The 19466-nt window shown below is 36.6% G+C and overlaps 1 protein-coding gene across 2 annotated transcripts in view; it reads right to left on the bottom strand.

The window, feature by feature from the left end:
- The window catches only part of MID1 (midline 1), a 440931-nt gene that overhangs the window by 185350 nt on the left and 236115 nt on the right, over positions 1 to 19466 (bottom strand). Inside the window, exon 1 of one of the 2 annotated variants that reach the window (XM_043998249.1) lies at positions 9204 to 9495. The exons of the other annotated variant lie outside the window; for it this stretch is intronic. The gene's annotated coding sequence lies outside the window, so the exon portion shown is untranslated. Of the gene's footprint in view, positions 1 to 9203; positions 9496 to 19466 lie in introns of those variants that run through there. 2 annotated transcript variants of the gene reach the window in all.

Genomic DNA, 19466 nt, shown 5'->3' with positions numbered 1-19466 from the left:
GGAAAATGAGGCAAACAGGGTTGAATGACTTGTCCAGGGTCATAGAGCTGGTAAGTTTCTGAGGCCCAGTTTGAACCCAGGAAGATGAGTCTTCTTAGCTCCAGGCCTTCTGTTCTACCCACTGCACCACATAGGTGCCTCTGTGTGTGCTCAGAAATGAACACCAATCTCCAGATAAGATCTAATGTGGGCAAAGGATAACAGTACTATCACCACCCTAATACTGAAAGCTATACCCCCCTCCCCCCTTTTAATGTAACTCAAGATCACACGGCTTTTAAAGGGTTATTTTTCATTGCTGATGCATATGGAGCTTGGAGTCAACTAAAATCCCTAGAGGTTTTTTCAGATCATTTTATGTCTAACCATGCCTCCCCCATCTCAATTTGTGCAGTTGAATTTCTGGACCCAGGTTGTAAGACTTTACATTTATCCCTATTGAATTCCACTTTATAAATTTACCCTAATACTCTACCCTGTCAAAACCTTTGGGATCCTAATCATCATCTACTGTTTTAGCTATTCTTCCTAGTTTGGTAAACACCCCTTATGCAAGTCAATGGCATACATGTTAAATGACATAGGGCTAATCTCTGGAGTATTCCACTACAGACCATGTTGACACTGAACCAGTAACTACTTTTAGAATTTAGGATACAACCAGTTGTGGTTGTCTTATCACCTAATCTATCTTTCTCCATCTTCTCCATCAGAAAAATAGGAAAACACTTTATTACAAACTTTGCTAAAATGTACATCAACTATATCCACAACAGTCCATCTACTAATTAGTCATTTGTCAAAGAAGGAAATGAGGTCAGTCTGGTATGACCTGTTCTTGATGAAGTCACGCTGGCTATTTGTAATCACTGATTCATCTCTTTCATGATCCGTTTTAGAATTTTCCTATAAATGAAAGACAAGTTCACTAGCCCAAAGTTTGCATTTGTTCTTTTTTTCTTTTTTGAAAATTGGAAAAAACATTTGCCCTTCCCCAATATTGTCATTCCCTCTTCCATTTTCAAGACCTTTTGGACATTCCTAGAAATGTCTCAGCAATCACATCTCCTATCTCTTTCCATACAAGTAGCAGAGCTTGAATTCATCAAAATAACCTCTTACTAACTCTTTACTTATCTTGTTTATAAGTTTCATGCTAATTATTTTTGTCCAGTTATCTTCCATGTAAAAGTCATTCTCTTTTATGGAGAAAATTGAAAGAAAATAATTCAAAATGGCTCTGCCTTCTCTCTGTTGTTAGTATAAATCACCCAAGCAACCCTAAGCAAAGGTCTTGTCCTTTTTTGGACATCTTTTCTCATGATTTGTGTTTTAAAAAAAACCCAACATCTTTTTATTATTCTTAGCTTTTTCTTCAAGTCTCAAGTTATTCTGAACTTTAGATACCATGGAGAGTAGGTACAATGAAGGGAGAAAGTTTATAGCCAGAATTTATGTGACACAAAATTCAAGGGAAAAAAAGGCATTTAAAAAATAGGTTCATATTTCTATAAACAATTGTACAAAATGTTGAGCAACAAGCAAATGAGCTAGGGATCCTAATGCGAGGGGGTATCATTGTGACTTGGTGGAATTAGAATGAGTCATTGCCCAATACAGAAATATGCAAAGAAAATGAATAGGTGCTTCTCAGAAAAAGTGCAAGCTATCAATGACCATATGAAAAAATACTTCAAAATAATAAGATTAATACAAATTAATACAAGTCTGAGGTTCTATCTCATGTTAATCAGATTGGCAACTATGACAAAAATGGGAAGGATAGGAACACTGATGCATTGCTGGTGGGGCTATGAATAAATATACCCATTCAGAGCTATTGTCTACACATGAATTTCATCCCCATCCCAAAACCTCATCGCGTCTCAAGAATTTTGAGGAAAGATACATATTCTGAAAAGTAGAAAATGTGCTAATATATTGTGGGCATGAATAATGGCAGCTAGGTTGTTCAGTAGATAACACATAGGACTTGGAATGCAGAAGGACTTTTATTCCAGCCTCAGGCATTTATTAGCTGTGTCACTCTAAAAAAAAGTCAATTGACCTCTGTGGGCCCCATTTTCCTCATTTATAAAATGGGAATAATAATAACACCTACTTCCCAGTGTTGCTGTGAGGATAAAGTGAGATAATTTTAAAATGCTATTAAATGCAAACTCTCATTTTCATCACCATCATTATTATTCTTATTACTGTGAATTTGGTCTAACCTTTTAGAGAGCAATTTGTAAGTACATCCTAAAAGGTCACTAAACTGTGAGTACCTAGTGACCCAGTAATACCACTACAATGCAATTCATCCCAAAGAGGTCACAGGAACTGGAGAAGAAGAAATGCATACAAAAATACTTATAGCAGCACTGTCTGTTGGTTGTATCAAAGAACTTGGAGACAAGGTGGCTACCCATAAATCAGGAATGAACAAAGTATGGTGTAAGAGACTATTATCATGTCATAAGCAATGAAGAAAGGGCATGGATCAGAGAAAACTGGGAAGACTCATGTGAACCTGATATATAGGATGAATAATTTTTTTAAAAAAAACCCAGAAGCACAATAAGATCGCAAAAGAAAATAACTTTTAACAACTTAAAAACTCTGATCAATGTGAAGACAAATCATCATTCCAGAAGACTGATGATGAATCATGATTTCCCCACTTTTGACAGAGATGATGGACTAATAGGGTAAAACATAGACTTCAGATCCTGCCAATATGTGGATTTGTTTCATTTGCTTATTTTATTTTATTAGTGAGGGGGGGAGGGAGAAATGACAGTCATGCCCCCAAAAAGTACCCAAGGAAAGCATTTCAATGGAACATTTAAAAAAAAACACAAAGAAAAGAGCAGAAAGAAGTTCAGAAGGAGATAGAGACTGGCAGGGCAGTACTGGATTACCACGTTAAATGTAAGATATATTTTAAACACAGCTGTATGTAGTGGATTCCATTTCAAAGTACTATCTTCATTTTTTGGTCTTCTTTGTACATGGGAATGTTTACATTTGTTATCAGATGAGATAACATATGTATGGTACTTTGTAAACCTTAAAGGACTATATAAAGTTGATTTTTTATGTTATATCTGTCTAGTTCATTGATTTTTTTAAAAAAGCTTATGGTTTCAGAGAACTGTAAGCTCAATAAGTAGTCAACAATGAAACATAGCAGCCAAGAAATCTAAACAGCTTAATCCTTAGGCTGCATTAAGAGAGGGAGAGGGTCCAGAATTAGGGAAGTGGGAAGTGATCAGACAATTGTATTCCTCTCAGTTCAGCACCCATCAGTAGTTTGAGGTTGAGTTCTAGCCACCGGATATTAGGTAAGACATTTAAGCTGACAGCATGGCAGAGGACAGCAACCAGGATGGTGAAGAGTTCAGGGTCATGCATAGGAGGAATTTACCATTCTTAGCCTGGGGGGGGGAGATTAGGGTGAGATGATAGCTGTCATTAAGGATCTGAAGGGCTGACACATGAAAGAGAAAAGACTTGTCCTACTTGATCCACAACAGCAGCAACTAGGAATAGTAGATGAGGCTGTGTAAGGGTCAAATTTAGGTTTGATGTCAAGAGAGCTTTCCTGACAATTAAAGCTACTCAAAATGGGTGAATGAGCTGCCATGAAAGGTAGTTTTTTCTCTGGTGATTTTTCAGTAAAGGAAGGTAATTACTTGCTGGTCGTGTTAGGAAGGGAAATCTTTTTCAGCTGTAGATTAGATTAGATGGTTGCTGAGGTCCCATCAAGCTAAGATTTGATGACTCTGTGACTGCATAAATAGTATGCAACTCTAGATTTCAGAGCAACAAGGTCAAAGACTGTGTGTCCTTCAGATTGAACAGTCACCCACACTGAGTAATTTAATTATTTAATGGTGACAATAACATCTTAAATTCTCAGACGAGATTTTTTGACAAAAGGATATCTTCTACTTGTGGTTAAGGTGGGAAAAATATATAGTTTACAAAACTGCTCTCAAATTTATTGTGAGTCAGTAAAAACTCTCATCACTATGATTATGTATTTATTATATTTGATGCAAATGACTATAATAAAAGTTTTGAAGTCCACAAACCTCAACTTTACTAAATTTTAAAATAGTACTTCACAACTTGTACAATTAATGAACTTTTAAAACTTCTGAAGTTGGGTAAACTTCCCAAAAGTTTATTTCCTTATGTAACCATCAATTTCAATTCTGTCCAACATTTATTAATAGTTTCACTTATTAAGGGCCTTTCTCTATAATGGGCTCTGTACATGACTAGGGTTACAAAGACAAAAATGGCACTAGTGCCTGGCATCATGGAACTTACATTTTTACTGCGAAGTCTCATATCATATTACCTCTTCTCTGTTTTTATTCTTCTTATCCTTTTCTTTGATAGACTAAAGCAGAACAATTCTTCTAAGCAATCACCACAATTCAGTATCCTTGACGTCCCAGAATCTCCTTGACCATTTATCCTAACCCTACCCCTCAACCTTTGTAGGTTCCTTAACCCTCTCTGACCTCCAGCAGGCCATTACCTTCATGAAATTGTATCAGGGCAGCATACTGTTTCTTCTGAGGGAGATAGTTAGCAGGAGGGAAGGGAGAGAAGGGAATTTGCAGGTCTGAAAGGTGTTTCCAACACTTTGCTGCTCTTCTGACTTCTAAGAGATCTCAGAACTGACTGGTTCACAAAATAAGAGCAAGAAAAGGAGTTCTAGACCTAAATCTCTGAGAAAATTTCTAGGTGAAATAATACTCTTGGCAGGGAAACAGAGAGAAGGGATACACTTCCCCAAGTCATACATTAGAATTTGGTTGATTCTGCTGCACCCCCTTCTTCCTAATCTAGATCAAACTTGATATCCCATTCCCAGAACTAACTTCATTTCATAATGGCTTTACTTCAAGGTTAAAGTATGTGTGATTAACTGCTCTAACAGAAAGCAAATCAACCTAAGTCTGTCGGTCTTCTCACCATTCAAGTGGAGTCCTGTGCTTGGCATTTCATTTCATCATCTAAACTTCAAGCCTGACCTCTATAGGTAGGTAAGTGAAATACATGTCTGCCAATCAATCAGTCTTGGATTTTGTTTTTTAGCTTTTAAAATTGCAGCAAGAAAAACTTGAGAAAAAGAAAAAGGGAATAAAAGAATACCCCATTTACTTTTTTAAAAAGTCAATCAAGTTTAGCTTCAAAATGATTTCTGAAATTCAAATTTCTCAATGCATTTTTACCGCCATATTTTAAAAATCAAACAAATTCAATCATTTTAGCTACCTGTTCTTTTATGTTTTAGACAATGTAAAATTATTGGATTAATTGTGTTGTTTAAAACACGCGCATCTAAAGTATCCTGATTGGTGCCACCTTTCTCTAATCATAACCAACTATTCTAACAAACTACCCTTTGTCCATTAACTGAGTCCCCTCTGTTCTCACAAACCTACAGCACAGGTTGCCATAGTTACCCTGCATGTCTATTTACCACACAAGTGATCAAAGCAAGCAGACAACACACATATACACGTATTCCCCAAACTTGTCAGACTGTCTCCTAGAAATATCCAGCTACTAATTAACTTTATTCACAGCTTATGGCCTCCATATACTAAAAACATAACATAATGCACACAGTAAGATATGCCCCACAAAGACCATCTCAAAAAATATTTTAAGGAAGGAAAAAAATGACAAAAAAGGATCTCTAAGCTTTTGGGGGAAGGAGGCTTGTGACTGTAATATATCCAGAAACAGTGAAGGCAAGGAAGAAATTAAGAAGTTAAAAGTATGCTAAAGAAGTTGGAATATACAAACCATGTGCAGAAACTTTAACATCTGCATCTAAAGAGTCTGTTTTTCAAATGCATATCTAAAATTCCAGTTGCTTAGTTTTCTTTGTATAAAATAGCATAAAAGTTGTATGATCTCATGTCTCTAACAAATGAGCACAGAAATAATCCTTTGGGTTTTAAGACTTTACCTTCAACTCAAGTCCTATCAAATAATTCCATCTCCAATTGCACCTCTTTAAACCATGAGATTTGCTTATAGGCACTTATTTCAGATAAGGCTGGATCTGCTTTAATCCCTTAGAACAGCCTTTGGGAGCCTAAGTCTAGGAAGGTAGCTTAGCTCTGGTGGCTACAGCAGACTTGGACATTCCTGATCTTGCTACTAACTCCCTGTATATCTTTGTACTTAACCTCACTGTTCCTCTCTCACCATTTGTCCAGCGGGATCATATTTGCCACCTACCTCTCTTAGGGATGTGCTAGTGAATAAATAGATCATGTTTGTAAAGCACTTTCTAATCCTCAGAGGAAAGATTAATACAAAGACTTTCATTATTAAACCAGATGCCCGTGGCATGTTAATACCAATGCAAAGAATGCAAAACAGGCTAATCACACTGAGCCACAGCTTCCTTAATAATAGCAGGATCGCCTTCCCTGGGAGAATTTAGAAGGTGCTTAAATTTTGAATGGGCCCCTTTTGGTCTCTTCAGATTTTTTAAGGCAACTTAATATATCTATTTGCTGAGACAAAGTTGGAAGTCTCTGTCTTTAAAACAGAATTTTCTTCGGAAGTTAAGCCCACCAACTCTGACCAGTTCTGTCTGAAAATATTTTTAGCTTGTGGAAGGGCACATTTGTTCCCATCTTTGGGGACAAAGGATATTTCACTGTTAGGGGAACATCCCTAGAGTTACAAGGCTGCCAAATGCCAAACCTGTTGTTTTTGGCCAAGGTTTCTGAACAGGTGGTTGTTGCTAAGTATTTGCCTGGGAAACTGAGCATTTTATTCTCGGGAAAGTTTCAGTCAGGTTTTCTATTTCTAATCAGAATAGAAATTTGCCTGATCATAGTTGGAAATCACTTCTTGATAAAGAAACATCAGACTTAACACTTTCTTTGGGTTGATCTAGGCAGAGCCCATAGAAACTTTAAGGAATGGTGCCTCCTACTCGTTCCATGTCCTGCCACACTGGCAGAGAGAGCCCAACACCATTTGAATCTTATCATTTTGACAGGCAGCTTCTATTTCTGCTGGCAATTTCTAGTCTGCTATTGAGGATAGTCTACTGCAGCAGTCTATTCTGAGCCCACACACTATTGTTCAGCATTTGTTCAGCCTCTGGGGACAGATCATTCATCAGCATGATATTGAATTTCATTGCTAAGCTGATGACACACAGACCTGTTGATAGTTAACCCTGCAAATCCAGCTAGTGCTGAGGGCCTGTGATGACAAATCGACTGGTGAACCCAATAGGACATGCCTGGTCTTCATGATCATTTTCCTTTGGAGAAATTAAAATAACAGTTTAGGATTAATGCATGGCAATAACTCTGTATCATCTCAGTTTCCAAGTACTTGGATTCTGCTGCAGCCTGTCCTCTCAACATTGAGTACAGGAGATTTCCAAGGCTCAGGAATCTTAGTGTTTCTTGCGAACTCTCATGTCCACCCTGCCCATTTTACTTCTTTTTTCCACTTACCAAATATTCAGTGGTTACAAAAGGGAACTACCTACCTTTTGACTTAACTCTGAAAAGTCAGAAGGCCTGACTGCATGGGCTCCTCTAATTGGGTAGCTAGGAAGATTAAAAAGGTATGCAGAGCATATCCTACTTAGAAAACTGCCCCAACCTTTGGATGGATGGTTTGGACATTTGGACTCAAACACAGAGGTCACCAGTCACCCAGGAGAAGTAGATGGGAGATAGTATTGTGAAGAGTGACAAGATCATACAACATGAGAGGGACAGGTGGCAGCCCCACAGAATCAAATAACTTTTTCTTTCTTGCTAAGAACTTAAATTTTTTTTTTCTCAATATCCCTTTATGTTGAGCCTTCTTTCCCTATTAAATTCTGACTATCCTACATAAAAATAAATTTCTAGTTTCAAGACAATATATCTCCACCCAGAAATGTCTCAGAACCACCCACTTAGAACATATGTCACTTTCTAGACTCACATGTGTTTTCCTTTACTCAATCTAAACTTATCAAGAGCCCATTTATTTTACACTACACTTTTTTAATATGAAAGAAGCAAATGACCAGACTGTAAGTACTGATACTATAATTCAACTGGAGACCTGCCTTCCTTGACTTACCTCCTTATGGTTTTTGAAAAATGAAGTTTAAGCATCTATGATACAGTCAAAACAAACAAAGCCATGCACTTAACGTCGAATTGTTTCAGCAAAATGAAACTTCCAATCAGAAAAAGAGAAAAGGTGACAAGCTCTTCTGGTTTCACTGCAGGTGCAAACTTTGCTCCACTCAACTATATTCTGGGTTGCCAAATCCTATTTTCAAAATTCTATGTCTAATGCAAAGAACTACTGCTATCTTTGCTCTTCCTTAAACAAAGTATTATCTCAAGATCGCAATTGATTTTCAAAACTTTCATAAGTCTGAATTTTAAATTATATGCCTTGGGGGCTTTGTACTAGCACAGCCTGCTTTTAAACAGCAAAGCTGTAAAGTCCTGGGTTGATAAAGTATTTTGTCAGTGCCCCACAGCTACGGGAAGAAGCTGTTGCTTCAGGAGGCTAGAATGCCAAGTATTTTTTTAAAAATGATCCTAAAGATGATCTCTGCTCAGGAAGTCAGGAAGCTAAAAACATAATTTATAAACTACATTAAAAGACAATTTTTTAAAAAAAGTTAGACATTCACTTATGTTTTCCACAAACTGGTTTATATTGTGTCCACCTTTGAAATGCTTAAAATGCTGCAAATGGTTTCATGCAATTCTTTCCCCCCCCCCCCATATTCAATTTTCTTTATTCTAAACCTGAAACTTCAGATGCGGTCAAGACACCCTCCTTACAATCAACATCAATTGCAAGAAACTGGAATTGATTTACATGTTTTACTGCAACGTTCTATGTCCTTACAAAGTCTAGTAAGCATAGCAACATCAAGGGAAAAAAAAGCAACAAAACGAGCCTGGGATAAGGAGGGTGGGGTGAATCTCCTCAACCTTTTCTTATTAAGCTACAGTTTAAAAAAAAAAAGTCAACTCCCCGTTCCCCAGGAGAACTATAAATTCCAGAAATAAAGGTGACAGTTCTACCAAGCTCCCCAAAGCAAACTGCCCTGGTGCTCCAAAGCAGCTCTCTCGACTTTCCTGCGCCCTAAGCATTCATCCCCCCAACATGTACCTTACCTGCCTCATGTTTAGAATCCCATCATCCATCCAACACGGAACCGTCAGCATTTAAACTCACAGTGAAAGCTCAGAGTCGTAAAATAGCAGCAAAATCCATGAAAGGTTTCTGAGGCGAACAAGCAAGTAAGTTTTCTCCTTTTATTTTTTAAAAAACCTTTTTTTTCTTTTCCTTTCTTTCCTTTTTTTTTTTTTTTTGCTACCGGAACTCTCCGTAAGACAATGTCAAGTTTCTCAACCTTTTTCTCCTAGCCTATTAAAAGTCAGGCATAGGGAGGCAACCGACCGCCTGGCTCTTATTTCAAATCATGGCTCGGATATGTAGTAGTTGGCTGAATTAGGCCATGAAATAGCTTCACCAATCAGAAGGAAGGGGAGGGAAGTAGAACACATAAAGGCTGCCTACATGAGGATTAGGAAAGCTTTCAAGGATTTAAAAGACTGAAAGCAGCTGGAAACTGTGTCTAAGGCTACAAAGGGGGAAGTCAATTTGTGGCATAAGAGATGATTTCCACTCTTATCTAATTGCTCAGGGTCTGCTCAAAGTTTAACTGGACACAGAGAGTAAAATCTCTGAATCTTAAATGGTCACCATAAAAAAAAAACATAAGTATTTTAGAAGGTGTGAAATTATTTTTAAGGGAAAGATTTCATCACTCAGGACATTAATTTTTTAAAGGGAGATCCTGTTTTGAACTAACTTTTCTTCCAATGCCATAAGGGAGGAAATCAGATTGTTACCCATAACACTTTAAACAAAACAAGTAGTAGAAGAGAGAAGAAAGTAATCTACTTAATTTCCATATAGATTAACTGTAAATCTACTTGAATGAAATCCAAAGGAAAATGCAAACAGATCTGTTGAAATGCAGCAAAACTAGGATTAGGAAATTTGTTTTACTCCAGAGGAATATATCTATTTAATCTAGGTAACTATCTACATCTATGTTTATTTGGACTTCTTAGACATTCTAAATGTGTGTGTGTGTGTGTGTGTGTGTGTGTGTGTAAAATTCATGCAAAAATTCAAGGAAAAATATTTTTGCCTCTCCTACATCTACCCAATAAACAGATGTTTCATTTATACATTTATATGTTTTTTGTACATACATTACATATTTCATTTATACTTCATTTATACACTCACATGAGTCTTTTGGCTTTCTAAACTCGAGCCTGTAGCAGAGAGAAGAACCCCCTTTTTGTCTAGGACAACCCAGAACACAGTTTTTAAGTGTGTAAGATAAAATACATGGGATTGCAAAGGAAAACAAATATTTTGAAATACTATTATCACAATATTTTAAAAATCAAGTTCCCAGACCCCCAGGTTAAGAACTACTGGCCCTAGGGTCAGAAAAGGATAATCGTCCAGTCACATACTATTTAACAATCACTTGAGAGTTTTGATTTTCCTCAACCTGTAGCTAATACCATGCTAATTGAAAGTGACCTTTTGATTTCAGAAAACAAAAAATCTATGAGGAAGAGAAATTTTTTAAGGAGCCCACAATTTTTACTGATTTCTGTAACAACAGCAGCCACAATTAACAGTAAAATAATCCTCATTCAGAAAAATAATTTTTAAAATATAAATTTTTCATTCATCCAGGAAATAAAAATCAACATCTTATAAATCATCCTTTATAGGTATGTTTCACTGTCTACGTTATGCCTCCCCAGGAAAGAAAACTGAGCAATTTGACATCTTGTACTATAAGCTTTTGCAGCAGAGGCCACCAATTAGCTTTAGGGCCACCCAAACTCCATCTCCTAACCCTGACTCCCTGGCTCAGCAATAACTCCAGGAAGGACTTGATCTACTGGGCAAAGGGACCTATTCTAAAGATGACTGTCACCGAGTGTCCCCGAGTATGTGGTTGAATGTAACTGATGAAACAGCGTAAGACAGCTCCTAAGCACATAACTAGCCTAGTTGGGTTCCCACTCTGTTGTAATTTTCTTCCACCATGATTTTGTGTTGTCCTAAAGCACAGGAATGTGCACCCTTCTTTCTATAGCCTCCTTCTCTAGTAGTTCCCATCTTCAACCCTTTTACCCCTGTAAAGTATATACTCATCTATGGTAGAAAAAACTCTTCACAGTGATTCAGATAATATGATGGTAATAACGATTCAGCTCCTTTAATAGCAATTAAAAGGATAGTATTGTTGTTGAGTTGTTTCAGTAGTGTCTGACTCTTTGACTCCATTAGGGATTTTCTTGGCTAAGATACTGGAATAGTTTGCCATTTCCTTCTCCAGCTCATTTTACAGATGAGTAACTGAGGCAAATGGGATTAAGTGACTTGCCCAGGATCACACAGCTAGTAATAAGTGTCTGAAACTGGATTTGAACTCAGGTATTCCTGATTTCAAAGCTGGCCCTCTATCCACTCTACCACCTATCTGCCCACAAGGACAGTATAAAGAACCTAAATCTATCAAACTCTTAGCTTAGCACCAGGGAATTAAGCAAAGAAACAAAACAACAGCAAAATCAGAGCATCTGAACTGCATTTTTTTTAAAGCTCCCAATATAGAGTTAAAACACAAACTTAGTGCAGCTTGAGTTACAAAAACACAATCTCACTTTCTTCAACTAATTTGGAACTAGTTTAAAACATTAGTCTCTCATTTCTGTAGCTCCCTTTCAAACACAGGTTCCCCTTTTAATCATAAGCCTTCAAATCATAGGAACATAGACTTAGAGCTGGGGAGGCCAAAAACCATCTAGTCCACCACACTTACTTTACAGATGAGGAAACTGAGGTCTTGAGACATCAAGTGACTTGTCTAAAGTCACACGGGTAATAAGCATCAAAGATTTTATCTTGATTTGAAACAAGGTCCTCAGATTCCCAGGGCAGTGTTCAGTACACCATGGTAATTTACCATGTTATTACCAACCCCACATCCACTGTTTTTTGTTTGTGTTTTCCTCCTCTTGGCCATTCAGGTCCTTGAGTTGGGGCGCAGTTCTATTTCCTTAGTTTCTAGTTAAAATTGCTTTATTGGCAGCAGCCATCGGAACACTTGACCAGCTTGACTTAACAAGAATACTTGACTCAGCGGAAAAGGATAGAAATTTAGGGTAGAAATTCCTTGATTAGCCTTATCTCAGCACTAACTTCATTCTCTGGGGCTAAGCTTACAGTTTGACCAATTTAGGTTCCTATGTACTATCCTTGCTTTTAATGTTTGTTTTTGTTTTAGTAGACAGATCATACAGCCTTTTTTATAGTCCATCCTGGATTCTTCTCCTTTCTTCTAAAACCCATAGCTTAGCTATTCATCTTAAAATCCAACATCTTGCATTACCAGACCCAATCTGGATCACATGTAGCTCATGTTTACCAGGAATATTAGTATATTAAACTCACACATCTTTCCCTGGGGATGGTTTCAGTGTTATTATTTCCCTTACTTTTTGCATCTGTAGTACTCCATTATAGTCACCTCACATCTCTGAGCCTCAGTTTATATTGGTAAAGTGAGGATCATGATATTGACAACTGCCTTACTCATAGAGTTGTCATTGGGGAAAGTGCTTTGTAAATATTACAGTGGGTTATATGCATGTAGGTATGATTTCATAACATTTGTCCCACTCATTTCACTTTAATTAAATTAACTCAACAAATTATACTCAAACCTAGACTTGTCCTCTTTTGACCATCCTACATATCCAATCAGTGGCCATATCTTTTCATTTCTTTCTCTAGAACAGTGATTCTCAGACCTTGTTCTCTTTACAATCTTAAAAATTTTGAGGATGCTCAAAGAGCCTTTGTTTATATGGTTTGGTATTTACTGACATTTACCATATTAGAAATGAAAATATATTGGCATTATTTTGAAAATAGGTTTTTGACCTTGAAGACATCCTTAGAGGGTCTTAGGAACTCCCAGGTAGCCCCCAAACCACACTTTGAGAAATCATTGCTCTAGAACAGAAGTATCAAAACACACCAGTGGACATTATGACCCCCTGGCCAATGGACCACATAGCACTCCTTGATTATTATATCAACATGAAGTTTTCTAGGCCAATAGGTACCGATAGCATTCTTACATATGTGAGTTTGACACTACTGTTCTGGTTATCCTCACATTACATTTTCCTTTTTTACTACTCACACAGGCCACCACCCTAGTACATGTGCTCATTACCCTCTCACCTGGTTTATTGCAATAGTCTTCTAACTGAACCCCTGTGTCAAGTGTCATCCCCTTTCAAATCTATCCTTCACACAGCTGTCAGTGATTTTCCTAAAGCAATGGCACGACCATGTAACCTCCTACTCAGTAAACTACAATGGTTCTTTATTACCTCTAGGATCAAATATAAACTCTGGCACTTAAGTCCTTAAAACCTGGCACCTCCTATCTTTCCAATCTTTTAACACACAGTCTACTAGCCTACTGGCTGTTCCTCATACACGAATGCTCTATCCCTTTTCTCTTCCCTTTACAATGACTGAGCCCCATGCCTGGAGTGCTATGCCTCCTAACTTGACACTAGCTGTGTGACCCTGGGCAAGTCAGTTGGCTCTCATTGGGGGGGGGGGGGTCGGCGCCTCGAAATGTGGCTTTTAGCCTTTTGTAGCCATGAGTACATTTTCTACTTACATAATCTTTCAAAAATTATTGACATATAGAGAGATTTCTTTTTTCTTGTCCCTACAGGCAGAACTTGTTCATTTGTCCTTCATTCTCCAAGAGGACCATGACATCAGGGTGATATCATGACTTGCACTGAATTGGATTTAAGTTAGGGAGGGGCTGTGCAAGTTCACCAACCTCACTTTCCACCTCCAGAGCCATCTGGGTTCAGTGCAAGATCAAATATCAGAATGACTGGAGATGGCCCTGCATATTTTTAAGGCAATGGGGTTAAGTGACTTGCCCAGGATCACACAGTTAGTAAGTTTCTGAGATGAGATTTGAAGTCAGATCCTCCCAACTTCAGGGTCAGTGCTTTATCCACTGTGCCACCTAGCTGGCCCAGGGCAGAACTAGAATAGGTAGAAGATATGGAGAAGTAGATTTTAAGTTTGAGGTAAAGGAAAAAACAAAACAAAAGAAACGAAACTGTCTCAACAATTATCTCTGTCTGAAAAAAAGGTATGGGTCTGCCTTAGGAAGTAGTGAATTCCCCTTCATTGGAGATCTTTCATAAAAGGGATTCTTATTTACATACAGATTAGGCCATGGCTCTCTGAGATCTCTTTAGACTCTGAGATGACTGTAATAGAAATAATTTTCTACTGCTCAGGGCAGAGAAATTAGGCAGAATATTATCAATTAATCAGTACTTCAAAAGATAAAGAATTTCACTAAATCGGGCACTTGTTTCACTGATATAAGTCCTAATCCTTTCTAATCATAATTTATAATATCCATAAGTTTCTGTGACCCCCCCAAAAAAAAAATTTTTAAAAAAGAAAAGCACAATTGGATGGCTAAGTTATGGTGATATGCTTCTCTATAGTTAACTAGCCTGATCATGAGGCAGCTGATGTATGGTCCATTACTAGGTCCATAGTGTAAACCTATCCAACTTGATAAGACCTTTCTGGGTCTGTTATCCTGCAAAAATTTCAGGAAAGTCACCATTAATGAGCATCATAATAGGGATTTGTAGTTGAGGGAGTGGAATATAAAAATGATGACAATTGAGGAGAAATATTATCTCGAATTTATGGTAACACTTTATAGTTTACATAGCAGTTTTATCATAAGCTCAAGATAGAAATAGGACAAATAATATTATCCCCATTTTACAGAGGAGGAGATTAAGTTGAGAAAAGTGAAATTATTTTCTGAGATGACATAGCTATTAACCTTGGAGTTAGATTAGAGTAAGCCCGTATTCTATTTTTTTTTTTTGGCAGGGGCATATAAGGTTAAGTGACTTGCCCAGGTCACACAGCTAGTGTCAGTTCTGGAGGCCAGATTTGAACACAGGTCCTCTTGAATCCAGGGCCCAATGCTTTATCCACTACTACCACTCTAGCTGCCCCAAGCCCTTTATTCTAACGCAAAATCCAATCTTCTTTTTACTATACCAAGTTACAGGAGACAATTAAAGAAGGATGGTTTCTGTCTAGGGATAAATAAGTATTATATATCAAAATTTCATATCTACAACTCTCATTTTATTAAGAAAAATGAAATAAAACAAGCTTCCACTTGCTACCATAACAAAATATATTTAGAGGGAAGTTGTCCTTAAATAAACAGGGTTCTTTAATTCATTGCATCAAAGAACAATACTCTCCTCTTCCTTTTTTTCTCATGTCATTTGGAATTTAAAATATACCTAACTTCAAATTTTTCATGCTTTTCACTTGGCATGACTTTTTTTCACTACAGAATGTTCTAAGTAATTACTGACTATGACATAATGTGTTGTTTATAGATAAAATATTTTAATGGTCTCTAGATCTTTTCAGTGATCATTTAATGATGATCAATCATACTCATCTAATTTCCTAACAACCTTATACTTATAACTGTTTCCCCCTGTTACAGTGTCATCTCCTTGAAAATAGGAAATATTTTTTTGTCTCTGTATTTGTATTGCTAGTGACTGACATAGTTCCTGCACATAGGCACTTATCAAAGATTTCTTAATTGATTGATCGATTGATTAATAGATAAAGTGTATTCAAATAGGAATAAGGAGATTTACATTCTAGTCCCACTTCTTTCACTGATCTTCCCACAAGTCTTTTTACCCTTGAGACTTAAATTCTTCTGTAAAGTAAGTTAGCTAGAAGGTGGAACTCTATAAATCCTTTCTAGTGTAACATTATCTATACTCCTTCATTATCTTTTTTAAAACTATTGTTTCTATTAACCATATTCTTATTCAAATATAGAGGGTGACCCAATAGTTTTAGCGCTGTTTCAGGGTATTATAGGTTAAAATTGCACTAGATTTTTGGAACACCCTTTGTTAGAATTGAAAAAAATATGAATGATCACCTGATTGTTTACTGTCAGCCTTGTCTACAGTTGTCATCTGAAACTTCTGTCTCATTTCATTCTTTCATGAATGAAATGCTGATTCATTAGCTATTCTGTACTAAACAGTGCAGTGTGATGGAAGAGCCACTGGGGAGGGAGGGAAGAAAAACCAGGTCTAATTACTTCCTCTGTTATATATCTACTGTGTATCCTTGAGCAAGTTAATAAATCCTCATATTAGCTTTCAAGGATTTATTTCTTAAGTTATAGACAGGCTGCTATATGCTCTGGTGGAGGTAATTTCCCATACTAATGAAATCATAGATCATCAGTGCATGGGCAAACCACATGAGCAATTCATGGTCTCAATCTTAAATTAGATTCCGTTAGATTGTCTTTTGCGTGTGTGTGTGTGTGTGTGTGTGTGTGTGGTGTGAGGCAATTAGGGTTAAGTGACTTGCCCAGGGTCACACAGCTAGTTTGTGTCAAGGGTTTGAAGCTGGACTTGAACTCAGGTCCTCCTGAATCCAGGGCTGGTGCTCTATCCACTGTGCCACCTAACTGCCCCTAGGTTGTCATTCATGATCAGATACTGGATATAAAAGTTTTGATATTCAGAATGGCCAAAGAGTATAAAATGCCAAAATAAAGGCAATAATAATGCTACTAAATTCCTTTTGCTACCAAAAATATTTTCTTGATATCTAAACCTGGGAGAGGCAATTAAGAAAAAAAATTGTAAATCAATATGAATGTAAAAAACTTTAATAACAAATTAATAACAAGTATAACAATACTACATATGATCACCAGATAGTATGTATAATGCAATATTGGCTCACTATCGGGAAAGCTATAAACATGAAAGACTATATTTATAATGAAACCCATCAAAATCACATAATTATATCAACAGATTCAGAAAAATCTTTTGAAAAATACAATTTGCATTTGATAAAACTATAATACATATGAATAAATGGACCTTTCCTCAATATAGTAAATAATATCTATCTAAAATCAAGAGTCAGCATTATATGAAATGTCAATAAACTAGAAGCCTCAGGGTAAAGCAAGGGTGTCCAATAACACAAGCCCTTATTTAATAACAGTGCTAGAGAGAGCAGCTGGGTGGAACAGTGGATAAAGCACTGGCCCTGGATTCAGGAGGACCTGAGTTCAAATCTGATCTCAGACACTTGACACCTACTAGCTGTGTGACCCTGGGCAAGTTACTTAACCTTCATCGTCCCACCAAAAAAATAAAAGAAAATAAAAAAGAAAAAAAATAATCATGCTAGAAATTCTGGCTACAACAAAAAGACAAGAAAAAGAAATCGAAAGAATAAGCACAGGCAAAGACAATATAGAATTTCCTTTTTGTTGATGATACAATATACATAGAGGACCTAGAGAGTCAATTGAAAAATTAATTGAAACAATTAATAACTTCAGCAAACAAGCAAAACATAAAGTCACAAAAATCCTCAGTCTCCCAAGACGTAACCAACACCCAGCAAGAGGAGATAGAAAGAGAAAATTCATTCATAATAACTAAAATATAGCATATAAAATATTAATACTTCTATCAACCCAAACAACTATAGGAACGATATGAATACAACTGTATTCTATATAGAAAAATAAGAAAATCAGACCTAAATAAGTAGATACATATTAATTGCTCATGGTTTGACTGTGCCAATACAATTTTTAAAAAAGATGATACTACCAAAATTAATTTATTTAATATCATGCCAAACTACCAACAGATTACTTTATCAGAGTAGAAAAAGTAATTTTAAAAATCATGGGGGGAAAATATTAAGAATTTCAAGGGAAATCACAGAACAGCTGAGAAGGAAGAGGTCCTAGCAGTGCCAAATCTTAAACTGTACTAAAAAGCAGTAATCATCAAATCTAACTGATATCAGTTAAAAAATAAAGCAGTCCTTCAATGGAACATATTAGGTATAACACAAGTTATGATTGTTTGGTATGATGATATCTATTTTTAAAATGTTTTAAGATATTCATGATCAGTGTTACTTCAAATACATTCTTCCAACTGAGTTTTGATTTCAAGTTTGTAGTCAGTTTTTTGACATGTATAACCATAGCTTTCTCCTTGATAGTTTTATGTCCATTGAGTCTTAGAGGAAACCAAGATATTTTTAAGTCCTGCCTTAGTTTGTTGGTTCAATTTGACATCGTGATTTGATCTTAAAGTCTTCAAACTTCCCTTGACATACATCTAAAAAATTGTAAAGTTATACTCTTCTTCCTCATTTTTTATTATTATTAACATTAGCATTAGTAAGCTATAATATTGGTAGTATATCAAAGAAATACATAAACAGGAGACACTCAGATATTTTAAAGTCTATTATTTATCTATAAGTAAAGTAAATGTGAATTAGTGAGCATCTAGTCAAATGTGCCAGCAATGGGGAGGTAGGGGAGGGAACAAATGGAAAGAATAGGAAGGGACCATGGTAAGAGAGCCAGAATAAAGACAGGAATAAGAGAATTGTTTACCTGAACATTTTGAACCAGAAGGCTTGATTTATTCATTTACTTATACAACAAAAATAATGTAGGTGTTAATTGCCTTAAGTGTTTTGCAACTGAACTTTGACTTCAGAATGGCTGTTAATTTCTTTCTTTTTTTTTTTTTGTGAGGCAATTGGGGTTAAGTGACTTGCCCAGGGTCACACAGCTAGCGTTAAGTGTCTGAGCCCAGATTTGAACTCAGGTCCTTCTGAATCCAGGGCCAGTGCTCTATCCACTGCACCACCTAGCTGCCCCCGGCTGTTAATTTCTTGACATACACAGCCATTGTTTGTTCCATAATAGTTTATGCTAATGTCACCATATTTTTACACTTGACAGTATCTGCATTTCTTCTCACCTACCTTCCTCCCCAAGAAGAGGACAGATGTAATGGACAAACCTAATCTAGACTTTTTTTTGATATAATGTTCTTCAGAATCTTCATGGCGACTTACAGCAGTTAATCAACAACCTTCATTAGTCATAAAATTCTTCCTACACTCCACTAACCCTTATAGGATGGTCTAGACACCAGCATCCTTATAATTCAGGTTTAATGTTGAGATGTAATGAGGCACTTGTAGAAAACGGTTAACAGTTAACTTAGTCCTAACATAACAAGGATATGTAACAAGGATTGTTAAGAAAGACTTTGCTTCTATTGATGTAGTTCTACCACTTGCCTTCATATGTAAACATATCTGTTCAGCTGAGCAGAATGTGGGAACTTGCAGGG

This window comes from Dromiciops gliroides, chromosome 3 (assembly GCF_019393635.1).
Source record: "Dromiciops gliroides isolate mDroGli1 chromosome 3, mDroGli1.pri, whole genome shotgun sequence".
Taxonomy (NCBI): Eukaryota; Metazoa; Chordata; class Mammalia; order Microbiotheria; family Microbiotheriidae; genus Dromiciops; species Dromiciops gliroides.
Note: the sequence above shows the minus strand (reverse complement) of the source record. Positions and strands in the feature narration are given on the sequence as shown.